This window comes from Cherax quadricarinatus, chromosome 33 (assembly GCF_038502225.1).
Source record: "Cherax quadricarinatus isolate ZL_2023a chromosome 33, ASM3850222v1, whole genome shotgun sequence".
Taxonomy (NCBI): Eukaryota; Metazoa; Arthropoda; class Malacostraca; order Decapoda; family Parastacidae; genus Cherax; species Cherax quadricarinatus.
The window spans coordinates 6327357-6338789 of NC_091324.1; the positions used below are offsets into that span (position 1 = coordinate 6327357).

Here is an 11433-nt window from a genome sequence, read left to right on the forward strand (position 1 = left end):
AGCGGTTTAGTACAATCACTTAAGTGGTATTCAAATGTAATTAAGTCTTCATGGGTGGACACAAGTGGTAACTGAGGGAAGAAGAGATGTGTTTTGTGATGAATGGTTTTGAAAACCGACAAGTTGAAGAATTGAGACACTTATGCAACACATGGGAATCTTTATTGAAGAAACGTTTCGCCACACAGTGGCTTCATCAGTCCAATACAAAGTAGAAATGGGTAAGGAGAGGAGAAGTTTGAGGTAATCAGTCCCTCAACCTGGAAACGATGTGTTCAGTCCATCACTCTGTGTACGACCAGAGTACACAGTACACTACCACTCACACGATGACCAGAGTACACAGTACACTACCACTCACACGATGACCAGAGTAAACAGTACACTACCACTCACACGATGACCAGAGTACACAGTACACTACCACTCACACGATGACCAGAGTACACAGTACACTACCACTCACACGATGACCAGAGTACACAGTACACTACCACTCACACGATGACCAGAGTACACAGTACACTACCACTCGGGAGCCAATAATTAATTAGGGCTTCGAAAGAGATTTTCTGAATGCTTGTCTTGTTCTTATCTACCTGGAAGGAGCCGTCATTATGCGCAGACAGCCACCAAAAACACTTATCCTCTAGGTATTCTACAAATAATTGTTGATGATTTCCTCCGAATAATTGGAGACTGACTTTTGCGAAAATATTGCATACACGAATTTTCGCTTGCTTTACTCGGCAAGAAGAGAGTTGCTATTTAAGCCAAAATCGCATGTTTTACCTACTCGGCACGACATATACACATGCGCAAGACAAGCCACGGGGTGGAGTAGGCAGGCATCAACTTTCCTTCAATCTAGCTGTTGTTGCTCTTGGAACATTTCACAACTCCTGATAACTCACGGAGACGTGTGAAAGATCTTGAACTGAAGATTTCTATCCCCCCGTGGCTTGTCTTGCAGCGTTAAGATCGCCTGTCTACTTACAACGACTTACTACAACAACTCCGTATACTCGTAATTTCTCTGCATCACGGTCTGCCTTCTCTGACAAGGCTAAGTAATCACACAGGATAGAACACTCACACAGAGGAGGCCAGAGTGCTCACGCTCTACCCAGAAGACAAGACAAATTCTGAGAAATTGAAAGAGACACCGGCAAACTCTTACGGTGAGGGAGACAGACCTTGAAGCTTGCACGAGACTTTAAAGCTCACACAAGACACTGAAGCTTACAAGGGAACACCATTATGCCTGAGCTCCAGATCAAACACTGGGGCAGCCATCCACTCCCCCACAACCTCCTTCCTACCCTGCAAGGCACACTATTAAGACAAATATAGCCAAGTAAAGATCAGCGAATGTGTTACGTTCTCAGGAGATTAAAGGTGAGCTCGGAATATGCAGGACCTGCGCACTACATATATTCGCTATCGAGTCATATATCATTAAATGTTAACTCTGGTGATACAAAGAAGGACTGGAGTATATAAGTGGGGTAAGTTGTGGAAGGATGGGGGCACTCAGGAAGTTAAACTTTCCCAAGTATTACACTTGACAACACAACGACGCCATCATATACGGTAACGTGTGAGAGCAACTTCAGTCCTCCTCCGTGTGCTTGTTGTGTACACACGGCCACATGCATCTTACTGAGCCCAAGATCGACACCATGCCTAACTCTTCTAGGTTAGGGTAGGTGCCTGAGCCCGAGCTTGCAGCTCACAAGACTGTCATTCCCATTAGCCCCCTTGGGGCAGGGATGGCAGACCAGAGAGGCCTAGCTTTTCCCTACGAGCCCCGTGAGGGCGGGGAATGTGGCTAGGCCTGGGGACAGTTGGTCCCAACGATGAGGGGGTACTTGTGCCTCCTCCCATGGGAGACTTAGGTCTCAGACACTCCCTAGACAGGAAGCCAAGGCCGGGTCACTACTTGGAAAAGGCCCGGGCCGGGAGAATACCGGCAAATCAAGAAGACTGAGCCCAACCTCACTAGTGGATGAACTATAACCTAAACGAAAAGTAGTGAGAAAGACACTACGTTTGCAGTGAAATTTTCATTACGACGTTTCGTCACTGACTAGAATTCATCAGTATACAAAAAACACGTAGATACACGACCTTATAAGATACACAAGCAATGTGAGGTCATAGGTGTGTGTGTGTATGTGTTTGTATACTTAATACAGTCCAGTAATGGATGAAACGTTGTAATAAATATTTCACTGCAAACGGATACAACAAGAGCATAGTGGGGATGATCCAGGGCGTGGAATCACGCTAGATCAGCTACAGAATCCCCATACAGTTGGAAGTCATCTGTGTGAATGGCATAATAAGCTGCCAATATTGTAACCGAGGGCTTCCCTCTGCTATTTCACACAGCAATCTTCCCGACTTAAAACAGACTCTTATGTTTCACCTTCACTGTATCCCATGCAAGCCTGGTATTGTAGATGTAAGATGCCATTACAAATGATTCGGCAGTGTCGCTTGAAGCTACATAAGCCTGTTCAAGAGATTTCTCAAACACTTCAGCAAAGTCACTTTGATGTTAAGTAATCTCAATTAGACAGAGTGAATCTTCACTATGTGCGTCAGGCGATGTGTAATGTACTCCTCAGACTGTTTTAAAAAGAGTTTGATCACAGGTGTGGACTATCGTATCTCTGATAAGATAAGATAAGATTTCGTTCGGATTTTTAACCCCGGAGGGTTAGCCACCCAGGATAACCCAAGAAAGTCAGTGCGTCATCGAGGACTGTAACTTATTTCCATTGGGGTCCTTAATCTTGTCCCCCAGGATGCGACCCACACCAGTCGACTAACACCCAGGTACCTATTTGCTGCTAGGTGAACAGGACAACAGGTGTAAGGAAACGTGTCGAAATGTTTCCACCCGCCGGGAATCGAACCCGGGCCCTCCGTGTGTGAAGCGGGAGCTTTAGCCACCAGGCCACCGGGCCACCGATTAATAATACATCAATTACATGACGAATCAGTAAGAGTTACTTTAATTCATCCGGTAGTAGTAGTTGTGACATTTACGGAGCACTTTTGAGTACGTCACTCAGAACTCAAAGGCATAAAAAATATACAACACAGTAAAACCAGTATAAAATCAACAAACAAAAAACGATCATAAACAATCAACACAAATAAATACTATCAAATTAAGTTTAAATAACCAGCATTAACTAAAAATGAAACCATTACCAGCACCTAAGTGATTATAAAAAAAAAATGACTAAGGCAGAAAGATCTACAGAAAGCAGGACGTCACAAGTTAAACAGAGAGAGGGGGAGACACGAGCACCTGCCAACATGTGTGACCGATCATCAGTTGACAGAGATTATTCTCAAATTGACGATTCCTGTTGAAGGAAGATCAGACACTTACGTCCTGCCAAATCCTGTTTAACTGTGATCTATGTTGTCTACGGCCTAAGTTGTGAAAACATTCAATTTCGATGATGATGAACACATTGCTCCAGCGTTTTCAAAGTACTGCACTGCTGCTTAAGTGAGATCAGCTGAAACAATAACAGGGACACGGCCATGTTCCTTTGATGAGTTCCGAGAGTTTTTGTACTGGAGCCAGGCTTGTCTGGTGCGTGTCTGGTCAACCAGGCTGTTGCTGCTGGTGGCCCGCTGACCCACATGCGACATAAGATACTTCTAGCTTGTTAAAGATAGCGATTAGTTAATCTGAACTGGTTCTAGAGTGAATAAAACTACCGAGAAATAGCGGCAGTGGAATATCTCCCCTTGTCAGTGTCTTCTGTTGACAGAATTTCCTGTGATATTCACAAGAATTATAAACGAACAATTGCGAGAGATGGCTGAGAACTGTTGAGTTATAAGTTTATTATTATTATTATTATTATTGTTGTTGTTGTTGTTATATGACTGGTATATTTTCGTCGAATTTAATTTGCATGTGGCCGCCTTTATTGAAAACCTGCCATCGAGGGTGCAATAGTTTAGAACCAAAATGGTTCTTTCTGCATTACTTTATAGTTAATAAAACACATTTGTAAAGGTTCATGATTTTATCCCAAGAGGCACAATCCTTCCGAAATTATACATGTATCTACTGACCTACAAAAGTCACGCCCAAAAAAACCCAGCGGAGACATAATTACAATGTACAAGATACAAAGAGGATTCGAACTGGCTAAAACTGAGAGGAAGAGACCAGGGAACTAAAAGGTATAGATGAAAGTTGAAGATGCAAATGAACAGATATTTAAAAAAAAAATACATCTTATTTTGAGGACAGTCCCAAAGTTAAAGTTTCAGGAAGACAAACTGATGGAAGCAGTTTCCATGTACAGTTTGATGAGCAGGTATGGCAAGGCTCATAAGGCGTGTCAATAATAAGGAGTAAGAGGCAAGGCCAGAAGCCAAGACTCCACGCCATGGCACCAACCACAACACGCCATGGCACCAACCACCGCACGCCATGGCACCAACTACCACACGCCATGGCACCAACCACAACACGCCATGGCACCAACCACCGCACGCCATGGCACCAACTACCACACGCCATGGCACCAACCACGACACGCCATGGCACCAACCACCGCACGCCATGGCACCAACCACAACACGCCATGGCACCAACCACAACACGCCATGGCACCAACCACCGCACGACATGGCACCAACTACCACACGCCATAGCACCAACCACCACACGCCATGGCACCAACCACCGCACGACATGGCACCAACTACCACACGCCATAGCACCAACCACCACACGCCATGGCACCAACCACCGCACGACATGGCACCAACTACCACACGCCATGTCACCAACCACAACACGCCATGGCACCAACCAACCGCACGCCATGGCACCAACTACCACATGCCATGGCACCAACCACAACACGCCATGGCACCAACCACCGCACGCCATGGCACCAACCACAACACGCCATGGCACCAACCACAACACGCCATGGCACCAACCACCGCACATGGCACCAACTACCACACGCCATAGCACCAACCACCACACGCCATGGCACCAACCACCACACGCCATGGCACCAACCACCGCACGACATGGCACCAACTACCACACGCCATGGCACCAACCACAACACGCCATGGCACCAACCAACCGCACGACATGGCACCAACTACCACATGCCATGGCACCAACCACAACACGCCATGGCACCAACCACCGCACGCCATGGCACCAACCACAACACGCCATGGCACCAACCACAACACGCCATGGCACCAACCACCGCACATGGCACCAACTACCACACGCCATAGCACCAACCACCACACGCCATGGCACCAACCACCACACGCCATGGCACCAACCACCGCACGACATGGCACCAACTGCCACACGCCATAGCACCAACCACCACACGCCATGGCACCAACCACCGCACGACATGGCACCAACTACCACACGCCATGGCACCAACCACAACACGCCATGGCACCAACCACCGCACGCCATGGCACCAACTACCACACGCCATGGCACCAACCACAACACGCCATGGCACCAACCACCGCACGCCATGGCACCAACCACAACATGCCATGGCACCAACCACAACACGCCATGGCACCAACCACCGCACGACATGGCACCAACTACCACACACCATAGCACCAACCACCACACGCCATGGCACCAACCACCGCACGACATGGCACCAACCACCGCACGACATGGCACCAACTACCACACGCCATAGCACTAACCACCACACGCCATGGCACCAACCACCACACGCCATGGCACCAACCACCGCACGACATGGCACCAACTACCACACGCCATAGCACCAACCACCACACGCCATGGCACCAACCACCACACACCATAGCACCAACCACCACACGCATAGCACCAACCACCACACGCCATGGCACCAACCACCACACGCCATGGCACCAACCACCACACGCCATAGCACCAACCACCACACGCCATGGCACTAACCACCACACGCCATGGCACCAACCACCACACGTCATGGCACCAGCCACCACACGCCATGGCATCAACCACCACACGCCATGGCACTAACCACCACACGCCATGGCACCAACCACCACACGTCATGGCACCAACAACCACACGCTATGGAACCAACCACCACACGCCATGGCACCAACCACACGTCATGGCACCAACCACCACACGTCATGGCACCAACCACCACATGCCATGGCACGAACCACCACACGACATAGCACCAACCACACACGACATAGCACCAACCACCACACGCCATAGCACCAACCACCACACGTTATGACACCAACCACCACACGTCATGACACCAACCACCACACGTCATGGCACCAACCACCACATGCCATGGCACGAACCACCACACGACATAGCACCAACCACACACGACATAGCACCAACCACCACACGCCATAGCACCAACCACCACACGTTATGACACCAACCACCACACGTCATGACACCAACCACCACACGCCATGGCACCAACCACCACAACTAGGTGACCACAGCTACCACCACAATGAACATCATGACCATCGCCACTACCATACTACTACCATCATCACCATCGCTACCCTTACTACAACCACCACATCAAGACCATCACCACAACTACCATCAAGACCATCACCACAACCACCATCAAGACCATCACAACAAACACCATCATCGCTCCATCATCAAAACCATCACAGTCACCACCACCACCATGACTACCTTGAGTAAACTCACCGTACAAGTCCTTCATGTGACCCCCGACGGACTGGACTCGCAGACCCGCTGTTACCATCACACACACCAGCAAATAAACAAGCATTTTACATACTTGTTAATTATTCATCTACGTGAAGGTACTCCATAACCAGCACTCACCTTGCGTTACAACCATTTCCACTGTGGTGGACTTTACTTTCATTTACATAAAGAAGTGAATAATGAGAGAGATGGTACAAGAATGTCACGATGGAAGGTGGCTCAGGTTTTGGCAACAGTGACGATGACTTTGCTGATGTCCAAACCTGTTAGCGTGTCCCTCCCCGACCCCGCCGCTGACCTCCTGATCTCTCCCTCTCCCTCACATTCCTCTACCCCTTAAACTCTCCCTTCTCCACTCACACTTCATAAATCTACAAATCTAATGCTAGTGCCTCTTCTACAATGACTGAGTACTGTTCCGTGGCTGTTTGTGCTCAAGTGAACGATGAGCTTGTTGAGATATAATTATACAAGGATGGCAACTAACAAACTTTCAAAATTGACAAGACCTTTCGCGCGGTGTTTGGAATAAAGCTACTAAAATATATCCAGTTTAATATAAAAATAAATAATTCACACAAAAGGCAACATCTCAACAAAACTTCCAAAACTGTGAGCATTCTATCAAAAACATTACTCATTCTCTACTGCTCTCTAAATCTATCCTTACATCACTTAGGGCATCTGTGTTTGGGGATCTATTACAGCTTACCACCTAAAACCTATTGTTTCCCAACAAAAATCAGCAGTTAGAATAATAACCCATTCAGGTTCCAAAGACAACACACACACACACTTCAACTTTCCAAAAGTCCCAACTTACTGAACATATAACACATTTACACTTATTGCTGTGCATTATAAATATACGTAACTCAGAACTAACCTCAACTCAGCGCTCTGACTTTTCCTAGAGCTGCAACACAACACACAATACAATAAGTGTATCTCTGATAAACCACGTGTTCGACTCAACCTATACAGAAACTCCATGCAAATAAAGGGCCCTAAAATTTGGAACTTCCTTCCACTAGATGCAAAGTTTCCCTTCAGCCACCTGCTTCAAAAATATAGTCAAAAGCACCTTCTAAATCTGACTTACAACCTGCGTACAGAAGTTATGTTAAAGTCTGGTGTATCAACAACTCTGTTGATCCTAATTATATTAACACTCATAATGATGTTCACCAATCTCTTTCAACATATGTAGTATACAAATAGTTCTTCTACCTCAGTATTCTCCAATAAAAATGTTGTACCCAACTGTTATACAAGATCTCAAAATATCATAATTCACATATCAAGTTGTCTAATTAAATGTCAATATATGACGAACTATAGCATTCTAGTATGCTAATTTGTCCCACTGTCTAGTAATACGTTAATTTTAAAGTGGCCAGAAATGCTCTACATAACAAGGAATTTTACCTACAGTAGTTTACATCTCAATAACTCCAATGTCAAGTGTATAATGTACTCCACTTTATAAAATATAATTTACTTTTTGTTTGTTTAAAATCAATGGCAGGTGTTTAATTTACTGAGCAGCAAGATATTATATTACTTCAAAGTTGAGGGTCATTCATCGTTGCTTCAACCCACGAAGGTGACAGCAGCCATGTATACTGCACTTGATGAATACACTAGAAAACATAATTACTATGATAAATTGGCGATCATAAAATTTACTTGTTAATGGTTCCGATTATCGTCGTCCTCGAGACACGGTGTCAGAACAAGCCATCGTAGCCACCACAGCCGAGCAACAACTGCCTGCAGCACCTCACCAAGTTGCCACCAGAATCCAGTTCAAGATTTGTTCGTAATTTCACTTACATTTAAAGGGAGAGTATTGAAAAGCCTTGGTTAATGTCCAAGGCTTGAATTATCCCTTATGACAGTGAACTTTTGACATCCTTACATTTCACTGGAAGTATTTTATAGCCTTACACATCTTCACGTTCTAGTACATAAAAATTTCAACACGCATGGTTGGAAGACGTTCCTTCAGTATGTTTCATGGCTGATGGGGGGGGGGGGGGTGATTATGATACATCTTTATTAATGCACTTCTAAGATAGCAACTCTATTTTAAGCATGCATAAAAAATTTGGTGTGTGAACTGATACTCCAGATCTGCCATTTCTTCTGCATTAAAATATTGTGTTAAGTTCGAGCAATGGTGCAGGTTACCAGGTTGGCGAGGAACTGAAAATTGTTCTTGGATTTGGTTTACCCTGGTAGGGAGATTTTCTGTATCCTCGATAGATCTATCTGAAGTCTACCTTAATGGTTATCCAGGGGTCAATGCCCCTGCGGCTCCGGTTTATGACGAAGGCTACCGGTAGATCAAGGTCTGATCAACCAGGCTGTTACTGCCGGCCGCACGCAGTCCAACGTACGAACCACAGCCCGGCTGGCCAAGTGCTGACTTTAGGAACCTATCCAGTTCCCTGTTGAAGACAGCTAGGCCTACTGGTAGTCCATCTTATGTATGATGGGAAGTTGTTGAACAGTCTTGGGCGTCTGACACTTACTGCGTCTTTTCCGAGTACTCAGGCACCCCTGCTTTTCACTGGGGGTATGATGCACTATCTGCCGAGTCTTCTGTTTTCGTAGTGTGTTTTGTGTGTGTAGATTTAGGAATTTTCCAAGTGTAAATTATGATGAATCTGTCTCGCCTACGTTTCAAGAAGTACAGGTCATGGGAACTTCAAACGTTCCCAGTAATTAAGGTGGTTGGCTGAAATACGTGTAATGAAGGTTCTCTGTACATTCTCCAGATCTGCAATATCGCCTGCCTTAAAAGAGGCTATTAAATGTACAGCAAATATGATAATGACTTTGTGATCCTTGTAGGAGAGATCCTCTGACATTATCACCCCTAAGTCCTTCAGCTTACGTTTCTTGCTCTGAGTGGTTGGAATTTGCATTTTACTCCATTCTAGTTTTTATTTCTTCAAGTTTTCCAAAACGGAGTAAGCGAAATTTGTCCTCACTGAATATCATATTGTTTTCTGCGGCCCAGTGGGTGACTTGGAGATTTAATGTCCTCGGTGGATGACACTCATACATATTCTAGTATAGTCTGTAAAGGAAGATACAGTGCTATTACTTACACCTCTGTCTATGTCCGTCACAAGGATGATGAAAAGGATGGGGGAGAGTAGTGTGCCTTGTGGAACAGAGCTTTTCTTTGTAACAGCCTCTGACTTCACTCTGTATACTATTTTACTTGGCTTTCTACTGGTCAGAAAGTAATAAATTCATGCTAAGGATATCACACTGCTGCTGTGATCTGTATCTTAATGTCTGGTATGATAATGACGGAGGATGCATGCATTTTGTGTGTTATTCCACCATTATACACACTTGTGATAAGTTTTTTGCAATGCCTGTGTAAATTACGTCTGCATTTTGCTCATTTTTCAGTGACCAAAATTATGTCACAATGGTGTAGCAGATGCGAATGACAAAAGTATTCTGCTCTAAATATCCTGTATTTGACTAAGTGTTGTGCTTCGATGTTTAAAGCAATATTAACTTTCAGCACTGTTTCAAATATTCTGAAAAAAAAGGCTTTTTGCAGACATAATTTGATATGTTCATGAAACTTCGGAATCCCAGTTTGCACAGAGGGCATGAAGGGAATATTAAATTATTTTATTCAGAAACTAAAGAGGGAGTGAACGCTGAGCAAAAATGTGACTTGTGGCAACAGTATTTACCGATACGATGGAAAAGCAAACACAAATGCAGTATAATGCGATCCTTTATTGACAACGTTTCGCTCACACAGTGGACTTTATCAGGTCACAAACAGATCTACCTGGGTAAACAGTACGTGAGTATATACAGAGTGGAGAGTCAGATGGAGAATGTTGGGTACGTTATGTTTGAGACGGACCTTCAGCTGTCTCTCAAATACAACATTCAACATTCTCCACCTGACTCTCCACATTATATACGCTCCTTACTCTTTACCCAGGTAGATCTGCTAGTGACTTGATAAAGCCCACTGTGTGGGCGAAACGTAGTCAATAAATAATCGCATTATACTGCATCTGTGTTTAGTTTTCCACCTTGAAAGTTATTACAAATGATGGGTTAATAAAGTAAAAATCTTAGTCTCAATACTTATCGTAAAGTAGTTCTGCTGTTGCTCATTCTTGAATTGCACAAGTGTTGCACAAGTGTTGTACTAGGCGAGTGTTTCACACTCACGCTGCTTACTTCACAAAAGGCTGTACTTATGAAGAGAGTATTTTTTTAATTATCTCGTTGTCAACCTCGGTACTTTCTCTAGTTTCTTGGCATGCGTTATCATGTGTGGCCTCCAAGTCACTTGTCTGACTTCCGCGTTATCATGTGTGGCCTCAAAGTCACTTGTCTGACTGCTGCGTTAACATGTGTGGCCTCAAAGTCACTTGTCTGACTGCTGCGTTACCATGTGTGGCCTCAAAGTCACTTGTCTGACTTCTGCGTTATCATGTGTGGCCTACAAGTCACTTGTCTGACTGCTGCGTTATCATGTGTGGCCTCAAAGTCACTTGTGTGACTGCTGCGTTATCATGTGTGGCCTCAAAGTCACTTGTGTGACTGCTGCGTTATCATGTGTGGCCTCAAAGTCACTTGTCTGACTG

At 45.1% G+C, this 11433-nt stretch overlaps 1 protein-coding gene across 2 annotated transcripts in view; it reads right to left on the reverse strand.

The window, feature by feature from the left end:
* The window catches only part of Ptp99A (Protein tyrosine phosphatase 99A), a 727568-nt gene that overhangs the window by 556704 nt on the left and 159431 nt on the right, over window positions 1–11433 (reverse strand). The gene's annotated exons all lie outside the window — the stretch shown is intronic.